The following is a 14413-nucleotide window of genomic DNA, read 5'->3' on the forward strand; positions in this document are numbered from 1 at the left end:
AAAAGCTGTGTGAGATAGCTGCTCGGGGCTCCTCTCACTTGCTTGCTGCTTGCAGCAGTAGGGGGCCCATTTGCGCAAATGAAATAAAATTACCTCCTGCTCTATTGCATCGTCTGGTCTGGAGTCTGTGTTTCTGGGGTCGTCACAAGAGGACACCGCTTTTGGGGTCCTACACGCTGACTTAACAAGGGCCAGGTTTACAAGTGTTTTCCCAGCTCTGCGGGAGAGGATGGTGATAAGAGGCAACTATTTTAGGCAAAAGCAAGTAAGGAAGTGTTTTTCCCTCACAGAACATGGATTTTGGAGGTGAGCAAGCCAAGGTCAGTGCAGTGGCTCACGACTATCTCCTGGCTTCCAGCTTTACCCCCATGGGCCTCTGAAGCTGCAGAGGATGCTGCTCCTCCAGCTGTCACGCCTGCATTCCAGGCAGATGGGAGAATTGAAGAGCAAGAGCCCTCCTGCCAAGGACTTACGACTATCTCATCAGCCGGAATTCGGCAGTCTTCCAGCTTCAAAAAGAACCTATAAAAAGCAAATACTTTTATCTTGTAGCCTCCAGAGTAAGGGGAAAAAAACCTTGGGGGGAAATGTGTGGGGTGAGTGGTCAGCACTGGTTCAAATCTCACTGCCGCCGAGACAGCTTCAGAACTGATTCTCCCATTTATGTAGTAGTCCCAGAACATCCTCACTGAACGTCTTTCTCCACTGGGTTCTTCATCTGAACCTCAGAATACTGGGGTCCCCTTTATCTGGAGTTGCATTTCCCACGATTTCAGTTCCCTGCAGTCAACTCCAGTCTGAAAATACTCCATAGAAAATTCTAGAAAGAAAAAATTTGTGTTACGCTGCAAACTTCTGAGTAGCAAGATGAAGTGTCCTGCGGTGCAGCTCTGTCCCACCCAGGACATGAGTCATGCCTTTGTTCAGTGTGCCCGTGCTAGCCACCTACCCACCATTAGTTATCAGCTGGCAATACTGCAGGGTTCCGCTAGCCCACGTGAGGCACTACTTCTCAATTCTCTCATGGAAGACATTTCACTAAGGCTTTCTAGAGTCATGGGATGGCAGTGGAGGGGCCCTGTGCACAGATCTCTCAATCCCATTGCAGTGTGAAACCATAGATGGATGCAGCCCAGGGCAGACTGTGTGTTTCACGGTATAAACAATGTGCTGTGTGTGTAGTTGGATAATCCAGGAACCCTTCCCAGAGATACGGGTATCTAGCTGGGTGTTGAAGATGAGGATTTCAAGCCGGCGCCGTGGCTCAATAGGCTAATCCTCCACCTTGCGGCGCCGGCACACCGGGTTCTAGTCCCGGTTGGGGCGCCGGATTCTGTCCCGGTTGCCCCTCTTCCAGGCCAGCTCTCTGCTATGGCCAGGGAGTGCAGTGGAGGATGGCCCAGGTGCTTGGGCCCTGCACCCCATGGGAGACCAGGAAAAGCACCTGGATCCTGGCTCCTGCCATCGGATCAGCGCGGTGCGCCGGTTGCAGCGGCGGCCATTGGAGGGTGAACCAACGGCAAAGGAAGACCTTTCTCTCTCTGTCTCTCTCTCTCTCACTGTCCACTCTGCCTGTCAAAAAATAAAAAAAAAAATAAAATAAAAATAAAATAAAAATAAAAAAGAAGATGAGGATTTCACAGACCCAGGAAAGCACAGGGCAAGTTGAAGGGTGGGGAGCAGCCCTGTGCTGTTACAGGTATGGGCACGTGGATGTGGCCAGGATCCATCTTTGGCCAGTTTTAAATGCCACAGTAAGTATTAGAGATTAAGAGAGTAACGGGACAGGACGGCGGACAAAGCAGGGAGAGGATGCAGTAGATGGGTCAATGGACGATTGCAACAAGGCCAGAGAGAGACGATGAGGGCAGGGGCCAGGGAGGATACGGCAGCCGTGGAGAGGAAACGGCTGCATCTGGAACTGAAGCTCTCAGAGCGGGCTGCAGGTGAGAGCCACCGGGAGCTTTCTATACCACGGACCCTCACACTCCACCATAGACCAGCGAACCAGAATCTCTCGGGTGGGATCTGGGTATCTGTGTTCTACATGGAAACCTGGAGGTGACTGCGCTCACGCTGAGATGAGAGGAGTAACCACAGACGATGGTGGCTGGTGGGAGGGGGAGAGGGAGATCGGAGCTACAAGTGCATCCCAGCGGTCAACACCATGGATCTCTTAGGATGCTCTGATTTGGGGGACCTGAGGACGGAGAGAAGCCACTGCTGGAGAAGAGGCCATGCAGCGTTTTGTGCAAATTAATATACCCAAGTGGAGATGGATGCTGGGAAGGAGCCTAGGAGGGTCAACTCCTCTTGGTCTTGTCTCCTGCCACGGTCTGAATGTTTGTGTCCCCATAAGATTCTTTCATCTGCTGATTCACTCCCCAAATAACCACAATGGCTGGGTCTGGGCCAAGCTGAAGCCAGGAGCCAGGAACTCCATCCGGGTCTCTCACTTGAGTGGCAGGGGCTCATGTACATAGGGCATTTTCTGCTGATTTCCCAGGTGCACTAGGCAGGAGCTGGATCAGAAGCAGAGCAGCTGGGACACAAACTGGCACTCCGATATGGATGCCAGGGTCACAGGCAGTGGCATAACCTTGTGGCACCACAGCCCTCGCTCCCCGCAGATAAGTTTAAGAGCAACAAACAGCACGCAATCACAGAAAGTCAACGATGAAGAATGATGAAGAATGACAGTTGGCTAAAACAGACCTGTGAGGCTTCAGATAACCTGATAGAGACCACAGAAGCTCTGTGCCTCCTAGGCTTAAATAATAAAAGGCAACCTGAAAATGTTGTCAGCAAAGCAAGAAGTCTGATGAGTCCCAGAAGGGGTGCATACAAACAAATTCACACCTATAGTGTAGTGGAATAAGAAGGCCATGCCAAGATGGCTGCTGGCAACAAAAACTGCCTGGCAATAGGCTGTGATTGGATGGCTTCAGAAACTGCCTGGCAACAGGCTGTGATTGGGTAGGGCATAGATCGCCCCTTGACCGGATTGGCTGCCTTGGCTATATAAGCTGCTGTACCAACTGAAATAAAGGAGTCTGCAGGCTGCTTGCCTCAGGCCTGCTTTCACCCGGCTCCTGGGGTCTATGTGGTGACTCTGCGCCTCTTGCCCCCACCACGTTTTTCCTCCCAGAAACGAATCCACAGCAATACTATAGTGACTCCGCAAGCCACAGGCAAGGAGGAGAATGGCAAGCCAGGAGAGAAGGATTCCGCTGGCCTCTGATTTCCCACAGCAGCGATGGAAGCCAGAGGGTTGTTGGGGGGAAATCCTCCACACACGCAAAGACACCTGCTAAGCTCAGAGTCTGTATTAGCTGCTCTGTTTACTTTGGGCAGCTGGAAACTACTCCCAGGTGGGAGGTCTGAGACAGGTTAAGGTAAGTAAATAGTGATGATACATAAATAACAACTAGTGGAGCTGAAGTGAGGGAATTGAAATCTACAACATTGACACATGTCAAGAGGACGGTAACTGTGATTAAGAGGTTTAAGTGCTGCCAAATATTTAAGAGTAAAGCTATTAACTCTAGATTTTAATTAAAGAAGTGTCTGTGTGTGGTTGTTAAGGTTACCTCTGAAGTGTGATATAATAAGAGTTCATAACTTTCAAACTATTAGATGAAAATTAACTAGTTCTTAAAAAAAGAAGACAAAAAGAAGCAAATAGGTGGTACAAAGAGAAGACTAAAAATAAACGGGAAAACCAAGATTTTCAGTAATTGTATCAACTGTACACAAATTTTTTTAACTTTTATTTAATAAATATAAATTTCCAAAGTACAACTTTTGGATTATAGTGGCTCTCCCCCCCCACAACCACCCTCCCACCCACAACCATCTCATCTCCCACTCCCTCTCCCATCCCATTCTTCATCAAGATTCATTTTCAATTTTCTTTATATTCAGAAAATCAATTTAGTATATATTAAGTAAAGATTTCAACAGTTTGCACCCACACAGACACACAAAGTATAAAGTACTGTTTGAGTACTAGTTATAGCATTAGTTCACATTGTACAACACATTAAGGACAGAGATCCTACATGAGGAGTAAGTGCACAGTGACTCCCGTTGTTGATTTAACAATTGACCCTCTTCTTTATGACATCAGTAATTACCCGAGGCTCTTGTCATGAGTTGCCAAGGCTATGGAAGCCTTTTGAGTTCACCAACTCTGACCATATTCAGACAGGGTCATAGTCAAAGTGGAAGTTCTCTCCTCTCTTCAGAGAAAGAAAGGTACCTCCTTCTCTGATGGCCTGTTCTTTCTGCTGGGATCTCACTCACAGAGATCTTTCATTCAGTTTTTTTTTTTCCCCAGAGTGTCTTGGCTTTCCATGCCTGAGAAACTCCCATGGGCTTTTCAGCCAGATTCAAATGCCTTAAGGGCTGATTCTGAGGCCAGAGTGCTGTTTAGGACATCTGTCATTCTATGAGTCTGCTGTGTATCCCGCTTCCCATGTTGGATCGTTCTCTCCTTTTTAACTCTATCAGTTAGTATTAGCAGACACTACTCTTGTTTATGTGATTCCTTTGACACTTAATCTTATCATTATGATCAATTATGAACTGAAACTGATCACTTTGACTAGTGAGGTGGCACTGGTACATGCCACCTTGATGGGATTGAATTGGAATCCCCTGACATGTTTCTAACTCTACCATTAGGGGTAAGTCCCATTGAACATGTGCTGAACTGTACATCTCCTCACTCTCTTATTCCCACTCTTATATTTAGCAGGGGTCACTTTTCAGTTAAATTTAAACACCTAAGAATAATTGGTACACAAATTTTATGCTTCAGTTAAAAGGCATGGAAACTACCTCATTAAAAAATCTAACTGTATTCTCTTTTCAAAAGATACATGTGAAATACAAGACACACTAGGACTGAATATTGAAAGATAGGAAACACACACATTGTGTAAAAAATAAGCCAAATAAATAAGTTTAACTACATTAAAAGCAACAAAACAAGAGTCAGCCTTGGTAAGGCAGCAGGTTAAGCCACTGCCTGTGATGCCGGCATCCCATAGGAACTCCCGTTCTCATCCTGACTGCTCCATTTCCGGTCCATCTCCACACTGGTGTGCCTGGGGAGGCAGTCAAAGACGTCCCAAGTGCTTGTGTCCCTGCCACCGTGCGGGAGACCAAGATGGACTTCCAGGCCCTGGCTTCAGCCTGGCCCAGCCTTGGCTGTTGTGGCCAAATGGGGAGCAAACCAGCAGATGGAACAGCTTCCCTTCTCTGTCTCTCCCTCTCTCTGCAGCTCTGCCTTTCAAATAAATAAATCTTAAAAAAAATAAATAAATATAATCAGCAAAAGAATATAAGGCAAATCAACAAAAGAATGTCAAGCAAAAAGCATTAGTGGAGTTAAAATGAGTCTCTCACAATGCAACAAAACTCAGCAGACCAGGGTGATGCAGCAGCTTTTAAATAATTCATGTCTAATAACTTAGCCTCAAATATACGAAGCAAAATCCACAGTGATGGTGGGGGAATTTAAACATTCATCTGTCAGTAACCAATAGAATAGAAAGACAAAACATGGTAGGAAAGATTATTGTGAATAATGAATGTGATCTAATGAACATATCTGGAAAATCCTCACAAACTGCTGAATTCATGAATTCAGTAATATCCTGAACTGGAAGTTCATGAAAATACTACAGATCAACACTTAGAGCAGGCACCTGGTGCAGAGATTAAGACACTGCCTGGGAGACCTGCAGCCCATACCGGAGTCCCCGGATTTGAGTCTCAGCTCTGCTTCCAACCCAGCCTCCTGCTAATGCGTACCCTGGGAGGCCGCAGCTGCACCTCGAGTACATGAGTCCCTGCCACCTGCCTGGGAGACCTGGCCTGAGCTACCAGCTCCTGGCTTCTGCCTGGCCCAAACCTGGATGTGGCCGGGATTTGGGGAGAAAATCAGCAGACAGAAGACTGATACCTCTCTCTCACGCTCTCTCCCTTTCAAATAAATAAATTTTGTTTTATTTATTTTAAAACTCTAGTGGGCTACAGCACCTAAACCTGTGTAGGGGATGAAACATATAGCCTTGTGTACACATCTGCAAAGGAAGAAAGGTGAAAATTAATAAGAGAATAATCCATCCAGGGAATACGAAAAGGAACACCAAATAAAACCCAAAGAAATAACGGTGATCAAGGGGATGTAACCCAGGTCAACAGAAGCACCTGCTACACATTCTCAGCCTTTTTATTAATTGAGGAAACTCAAGGAAACACTATTACCCTCCCTCAACCCAGGGCAGCACTACAGATCTGGGCACAACCAAGTGCTGTGGGGGCTAGGAGGCTTCACACACAGCCTGAGGACCACGTTAGTACAAACATCTGAAAGTCAATTTGATACTTTCTGTGAATGTTGAAAGTATGCATAAGCCAGCAATCCCACACTCGGAACAGATGCCCTAAAGTGTTTAAGAGCACTGGAGGACACAACCCAGAGAACACGTGCACGTTGTCCGTACCGTCAAAGGATCAAACAATTGACACGCTCATCATCTGTAGAGAGCTCCCACTGTGGTGATCCACAAGAGGGACACACACCACACGGCAATGACCATGATCAGGCTGCAGCTAAGCGCTAACAAAGAGCTTTAAAAAGGCAAACTCAACTGCCCTGTTTAGGAATACACACATAGGTGCAACTACAGAGAAGGGCAAGAAGCTGATCATCAAAAGAATTGAGTTAGTTTTCAGGTGGGGTATGAAACAAATGTCTAGGCTGATGGTCAGTAGGGTTGTAACTGTTGGTGATACTTAATTATGGGTTATAATTATTCCTTCAACTGCATGTAAGTCTCAAGTTCATGTATATGTCCATTTTTTGGTTAATGTGGAAAGTAGAAGAAAGACGAAGAACATACACCAAAAACTCAACAATAATTAAGTCTGGAAGAATTTAGAACGCATTACTTGTGTGAGTAGAAATAAAACCCAACAAGCATTGGCTAATCAACAGTGAACACTTCTGTCTCCCCCATTGGAGTGGCCTAAATCCAGAATACTGACCGACCCAGTACTGAGGGCTTGGGGGTGCCAGTGTAGAGCAGGGAGTCTCTCACCCATTGCTGATGGGGATGCAAAACGCAACAGCCACTTTGGAAGAGAGTTTGACAGTTTCTTACAGAGCTAAATCTACTCTTCATGTGATCCAGCAATTGCGCTCCTTGCTAATTAATCATCCAAAGGAGCTGAAAACCTATGGTCACACAAAATCCTACAGCTTTCTTCGTTAACTGTCAAAACTTGGAAGCAACCAACATGATTTTCAGTAGGTGAAGGAGAAATGAACTGGTACAGCCAGACAACAGGATATTAACCAGCATTAACAAGAATAAATGAGCTAACAAGCTACACACACACACACACACACACACACACGCACGCACGCAGAGGGAACTTAGATGCATGTTACTGAGAGAGAGAACCAGGCTGCAAAGCCTACACGCTAAATGATTCTATGACATTCTGGAAAAGGCAAAGCTACCGAGCCAGTGAAAAGGCCCGGGAGAAGGGAAGGATGAACAACTGGAGCACAGAGTACTTGCAGGGCTGTGAAACGCCTTTGTATGGATTGTAGCAGGGACACGTGTCACGAGATGTTTGGCAAGAACTCGTAGAACAGACACAAGCAAGCATGAACTGCCGTGTAAATCGTGGCCCCGGGGGATAATGATGGGTCCATGTAGGTTCATTCATTGCGGCAAAGGGACCACTGGGTGGGCGCGGGGGTGGGGGTTGTTGACAGTGGGGAGGGCCGTGTGGAGGCAGGACATGCGATGGAGAGGCTGTCACAGGGTACGGAAGTCTCGGTGCTTTCTGCTCTGTTTTGCTGTGAACCTAAAACTACTCTAAAATAAGTCTATCAAGTGCAAACCATGAAAGATCTGTGTTTCTGGATAAATACAGCATAGGAAGACAATCTTGTCTGAAGTGGTAAACCAATGGTCCATGGGAGACCAACAGTGACCTTTCACTTTTCGCCTCTAGAGGGCAGTGTGCTCCCTGGAGCCATGGTTCTCTGCTGGGCTGTATATTAAAATCACCTGGGAGCTCTTCAAACCACAATGATATGGTGTAGCCAGACCAACTTCATCACAGTTTCTTGGGAGGTCAGACCACTGCTATTTGTAAAGGCCCCTAGATGATGACACCAGGACCACGATGAGGACATGAGGACCACAGAGATGACACAGAGCCACGATGATGACATGAAAACCACTCTAGATTAAGTGCAATCCTGTGAACTTACTTTCGGTCAACACTTTAAACCACGTTGTGTCTATATGTGTGTGTGCACCAGAGGTTCCTCACTGGCCAACTTTTTCACAGTTATTGAGAAGAGTAGGAAAGATTAACAAAGAACATCCACATAATTAAAAACGCTTTCATGCCTAAGCACAGGTTGAGAACTTTTTATAAGCAAAAGCACCACAGGGGTGGGAGTTTGGAGACACCAGGACTGGGCCAGGCAGCAGCTACGAGCCCAGAATTCCGTCTGGCTCTCCCACAGTACTTAAGCCATCGTTTGCGGCTCCCAAGTTGTGCATTAGCAGGAAACCGGCGTCAGAAGCAGAGCAAACACTTGAACAGGCACTCTGACGTGGGATGCCGGTGTCCGAGCAACGTCCAGCCACACACCAAACACTCGGGGCCTTGTGAAGCCCCACACAGTGAGCCCTTCACTGAGGCCCTCTTTCACGTTTAGCTCTGGCCTTCGAAGGGCTTGGTCTTTGCACAACTCCTGTTCTGTTGAACTGTGAAAGTCAAGCAAAGCACACTAAAAGTAAACCAGATCATGTGAAAATGGCTTAGGGTGTGTTAGGGATGGTTCTCATAGAGAGTAGGTATTTAGTCTATGGTGTGTGTTTAAAATCAATTTACCAAAATTTGGTTTCAATGTCTCCTTTTCCTTAAAATGTCCAGTTCTTCAGTTTTTTATGAATTCTGAGGTAAGAGTATAGATTTCCATTAGATCATGCAATATGACCAATCCATTTAGTATTATGTCAGACCACAATTTATAGAAAACATTTGTCTTTTTTTTTAAGAATTATTTTATTTATTTGAAAGAGAGAGTTACAGAGAGAGGTAGAGCCAGAGAGAGAGAGAGAGAGGTCTTCCATTCTGCTGGTTCACTCCCCAAATAACCGCAATAGCCAGAGCTGAGCTGATCCAAAGCCAGGAGCAGGGAGCTTCTTCCAGGTCTCCTAAAGGGATGCAGGGGACCAAGGAGTTGGGGCATCTCCCACTGCTTTTCCGGGCTGTAGCAGAAAGCTGGATTGGAAGAGGACCAGCCAGGACTGGAACCGGCACCTATATGGGATGTCAGTGCCGCAGGCTGGGGCTTTAACCCGATATGCCTTAGCACCGGCCCATAGAAAACCTTTTTCATGTTAAAAATATTATATGGTCTTTCTCTCTGTCTCTCTCTCACTCACTGTCCACTCTGCCTGTCAAAAAAATATTATACTGTTTAGATGTCTGAGACAATGTTAAATATTATGTAGTATGTGATAAATTTGGGAGTAATTTAAGCTCTTCATATTTGCCATATTTTTTATTTTCAATGTTTTTTATAAAGCCTTATAAAGTACTATTTACAAATTATTTTTAAAAATCAAAAATTCAAAAAGTGTGCCAGGTGTCATGGTTTGAGTGTCCCCCAGAGGACCCACTCTGAGCGGCTGCCCTCTATCCTTAAACCGAGTTCCGCCCGTCTCCTCTCTCTGCTTCCTGGCTTCCTGTGTGTCTGACGTTCCCCATATCCACCACTCACGGCTCTCGTAAGACCCTGGACTGATGGGGCACCGGATATTGGACTGTGAGTCTCCAAAACTGTGAGCCAAAATCAGGCCCCCGCCTGCGTAAGCAGCTCCTCTTGTGTATGTGAGTCAAGTAACAAAGAGCCGAGGCGTTCACCAGGCGCTTCCAAACCTTCAAGGGAAATGGAATTGAAAGATACACTTATGTGGTTGGTTGCAAAAAAGTGTAGTGCATACTGTTTGCACAGCACGTCTTTTCCTTAGACTATTTAAAGTAAGCTCACCTCGTGAGCAGTGGCTCTCTGCCCCTCACTAAGCCCAGTTTTTCTCCTCAAGGAATAGTTCCCAGAGATTACTTCTGGTGATGGCCTGGAAAGAAAATGACATTCAGCTCCATCTCCAAGTCCAATCAAATTCTCAGCAGCGATATGCCAAACTAGGGATTTTCCCATGAGCAGGAGATCAAAAACTTCTCACGCACCTTTCCTCTGGCGGCAAAGGAGGGTGTGCTCCATCCAGACGGAAACGCAAACCGAGGAGAAAGACGACAGAAGCCAGGAAATGGGATTTCGGATGGTGGAGGTGGGGGAGCGGGGAGTCCTGCCAAGAAAATGAAGAGCCCCATGAAAGCGCTCCAGCGAAAGTTAATTTAGAAAACTTACAACCATTGACCACATGAAAGCCAGATAAAAAAAATAAATAAATACTAGCTCCAGTGGGACTAGAAGAAGGTTTCACACACACAAAAACCTGACGTGGTGTCCATCAATATCAATGGGTAAAGAACACATGTGTTAAGTATACACAATTGACTATTAGTCAGTCATGAAAAAGAATCAGATCCTGTCATGTGTGACAGCGTGGATGAAACTGAAAGATGTTATGTTCAGCAAAATAAGCCAGGCACAGAAAGACAAGCACCACAAGTTCTCACTTCAGAGAACTTCAGGTTCACATTTGTGATCTCAGAGGTGGGGCTGCCAGAGGCAGACGGGTGGGGGAGGATGAACAGAGGACAGAGAACAGGTGCAGCAGGGCAGTGGGACAGCAGGAGTGACACAGAGGGGTGACTGTGCCGAACAACAGCTGATTCCTTATTTCAAAAGAACCAGTAGAGGGGCCAGCACTGTGGCTGAGCAGGTGAGGCTGCCCCCTGCAGCACCGGCGTCCCATATGGCCACCAGGTCCAGGGAGTCCCAGCTGCTCCACTTCCAATCCAGCTCCCTGCTGTGGCCTGGGAAAGCAGTAGAAGATGCCCAAGTGCTTGGGCCCCTGCACCCATGTGGGAGACCCGGAAGAAACTCCTGGCTCCTGGCTTCAGATGGGTCCAGCTCCAGCCGTTGCAGTCATCTGAGGGGTGAACCAACGGATGGAAGACCTCTGTCTCCCTCTCTCTTTCTCTCTCTGCCTCTCCTCTCTGTGTGTAACTCTACCTTTCAAATACATAAATAAAGCTTTAAAAAAAAAGAACTAGTATGGAGGATTCTGAATTTAGCCAATATTAAAAAAGACCAAGTTCGAGGTGGTGGATATGGCAATCAGATTACTTGCTCATTACACACTGCATACTTGTGTTGAAATGTCAGACTCTACCACCTAAAAATATGTGCAAACACAATGTCAACAAATTGTTTAAAATAAAAGAAAATTAGAAATGTTTTTAAATGTCTATGCATACAAGTAATTCTAGGGGTCAGCATTGTGCTGTAGCAGGTAAGGCCACTGCCTGGGATGCCAGCATTCCATATGTTTCCTGGTTCTCTGTGTCTGGGCCTCCACACGCACCACCACTCACGGCCCTCATATGACACTGGACTGGTAGCCCAATTATGTGGGAGACCCAGATGAAACCCCTGGCTCCTGGCTTTGGCCTGGCCCAGCCCTGGCCATTTTAGTCTTTTGGGGAGTAAACCAGCAGATGGAAGATATATCTCTCTCTCTCTTTCTCTCTCTCTCTCTCTCTCTCTTTCTCTGTCTCTCCCTCTCTTTCTATAACTCTGACTTTCAAATAAATAAATAAATAAAATCTTTTAAAAATAAATAAACTATAGATTGTGATTTAATATACTCATACAGACCTTTTTTAAATATTTGATTTATTTGAGAAGTAGAATTACAGACAGAGAGAGGGAAAGAGAGAGAGGTCTTCCATCTACTGATTCACTTCCCAATTGGCCACAACGGCTGGAGCTGGGCTGATCCAAAGTGGGGAACTTCTCTGAGTCTCACACGCAGGTGCAGGGGCCCAAGCACTCAGGCCATCTTCTGCTGCTTTCCCAGGCCACAGCAGAGCTGGATCAGAAGTGGAGCAGCCGGGACATGAACAGCCACCCATATGGGATGCCGGCACTGCAGGCAGAGGCTTGGCCCACTATGCCACAGCGCTGGCCACAGACATTTTTTAATAAGTCACCATAGGGCACCACTTGTCCTAGCAATATTTACATTGCCATGAGTAATAGACAGTGAGTTCAGCTTTAACCAGAACTATGATAGGGTGAGAAGATGGGGAGGTGACGACGGGGACTGAGCCTCAGCCGTGGTCGTGGAAATCAGCAGAGAGGTCTGAAGCAGTGAGGGAAGACCCAGTGGTGTGAGCAGAAACATTTTGATTTTAAAAATGATCTGTTTAATTCAAAAACAACTCTGCCCGTAGGAAAATTCGTGTGAATGCAAAAGCACAAATGACCCCAATATCCTGCAGCACGGTGGTCCCAGCTTCGGAGCCGGCGACCGGCAGGGATTCTCCGGCTAACGTCTCTGCGTGCTGCCCTCGGGAAGGCTGCAGCACACGGGACGTGTCTTCCTCAGGGTGGCGTACACTGGGAGTAAACAGTAAGCCCAGGACGTCTCCCTCCGTGGCGCCTCGTGGTCAAGGTTCTGTCCCACTCACGATGCAGCCAGTGGAGATTGTGGGCCACCACGGGAATGTGTGGCCAACAAGGTCACCTTGGCCAAGGGAGGGACAAGGCTCACTCGTTCCTGTCTTCCGTGTCCGGTCCCTGGCCAGAGGATCTGGATGCTAACAGCACAGTCACGGGTTACTAGGTGAGCGCTAGCACGCTCGGCTGCTGCACATCAACTCACGGCTGCACCATCCGTCAGCCATCAAACAAGGAGAGAGGGAGGCTCTGAGGAGAGCAGGGAGGGGACGTGTGGCCAGCCTCACCCACCCCCCGGAAGCACAAAGGAGAAAACGACTGGAAATCATTAACAGTTCCCAAACACCAGGCTTAGAGCAGCCAGAGGAAGAGGGGTGTGCGCTTTGCCAAGTCCAAGTTCCATAAACACGCTTATTGCCGGTATATCGCATTATTCCTGGAAGAAAACGTCCCTGCCGTCTCTTTTGTGTGCAAAGGTCTTACCCCAAGGGTTGTAAAATAAATGGCAGATTCAATCGGACATCCCTTAAGTGACACCGTTGGAGAGCTGGAGGCCACCTGCCTCTCCTGTGCCCTGCGGCCCCGAGCTGGCGGCAAGGCACAGCGCCAACACTGTCAGCACGGCTCTGCCCGCCGTCTCCACGACGCCGCCTGCCTCCCCTCGGCACCACTGCCAAGGGCGCCGCTGACGAGCCCCATCTCCACCAAACCTTCTCGTCGTGCCACTCCAGTTATATCATTACTTTGTCCCATCTGCACAGTTCTCAAAAGCTGCGAATGTGACTTAGCCTCCATTCATTTTAATCTGTGCCAAGCCACATTCTCTAATGGAGATTACAGGCTCCATGAAGAAAGAGACGCTGGTGCCAGACAGTTGCGAAGAAATGGGACACCCATGCCAGCTGCCGTGGAAGAACACACACTGTCTCACAGTCGGCTCTCATCACCGAGTCAACGTCTCTGATGCCAGCGTTACATTGTACTTCTGGGGTTCATGTCCAGCCTGGTGCTCCACCATGTGAACAGGTGGTCCCCGACTGTCCCCACCACGGTGAAGGAGAAGCACACAGCACTCACCCTTCAGCCCAGAGGCTCCGCCTGCCTCTTCTATTTCCAGGGAATTGATCAGAACCGGTCACATGGCCTCAGCCCGAGAGCAGAAGCAGCTGGGAGAGACCGTCTCCTGTTGTGCCAGATGAGGAAACCTAACTAGGGTTTGGAGACGCTGTTCCTATCTTTTCTTTTTGATATTTATATAATTCTTCATTTGAAAGGCAAAGTTACAGAGTCAGAGATCTTCCATCTGTTGGTTCACTCCCCAAGTGCCAGGAGCCTGGAACTCTTTCTAGGTCTCCCAAGCAGGTGCAGGGGCCCAAGTGCTTGGGCCGTCTTCTGCTGCTTTCTCAGAAGCGTTAACAGGGAGCTGGATCGGAAGTGGAACAGCTGGGGCTCGAACTGGCACTCATTCGGGATGCCAACTTTGCAGGCAGCGGCCACAGCACTGGCCTGAATTGTCTCTGCCTTAATTGTGAAATCCAGGGACCTCGCAGCCAGAGTTTATAGGCGGAAAAGAGGACTTTGGGTAAGAAATTCCAAAGCATGTGGCCCATCAACAGCCACCGTGGATCGTAGCCCTGAGGTCTCTAATGTCTACAGAGAGACTCGGTGTGGATTTGACATCTGTCTTTGTCATGCAGAGTCTGCCCCTGTAATGTA

General features: G+C 47.5%; 1 protein-coding gene across 1 annotated transcript in view; it reads right to left on the minus strand.

Moving 5' to 3' along the window:
• Nucleotides 1-9136: 9136 nt before the first annotated feature.
• B3GALT5 (beta-1,3-galactosyltransferase 5) overlaps nucleotides 9137-14413 on the minus strand; it is a 143390-nt gene continuing 138113 nt past the window's right edge. Inside the window, exons 3-5 of the transcript XR_016232237.1 lie at nucleotides 10297-10415; nucleotides 10100-10184; nucleotides 9137-9987 (exon numbers count right to left, since the gene is read on the minus strand). The gene's annotated coding sequence lies outside the window, so the exon portion shown is untranslated. The remainder of the gene's footprint in view (nucleotides 9988-10099; nucleotides 10185-10296; nucleotides 10416-14413) is intronic.

The sequence above is a fragment of the Oryctolagus cuniculus genome, chromosome 4 (assembly GCF_051225735.1).
Source record: "Oryctolagus cuniculus isolate XC-2025 breed Fujian yellow rabbit chromosome 4, ASM5122573v1, whole genome shotgun sequence".
Lineage (NCBI taxonomy): Eukaryota > Metazoa > Chordata > Mammalia > Lagomorpha > Leporidae > Oryctolagus > Oryctolagus cuniculus.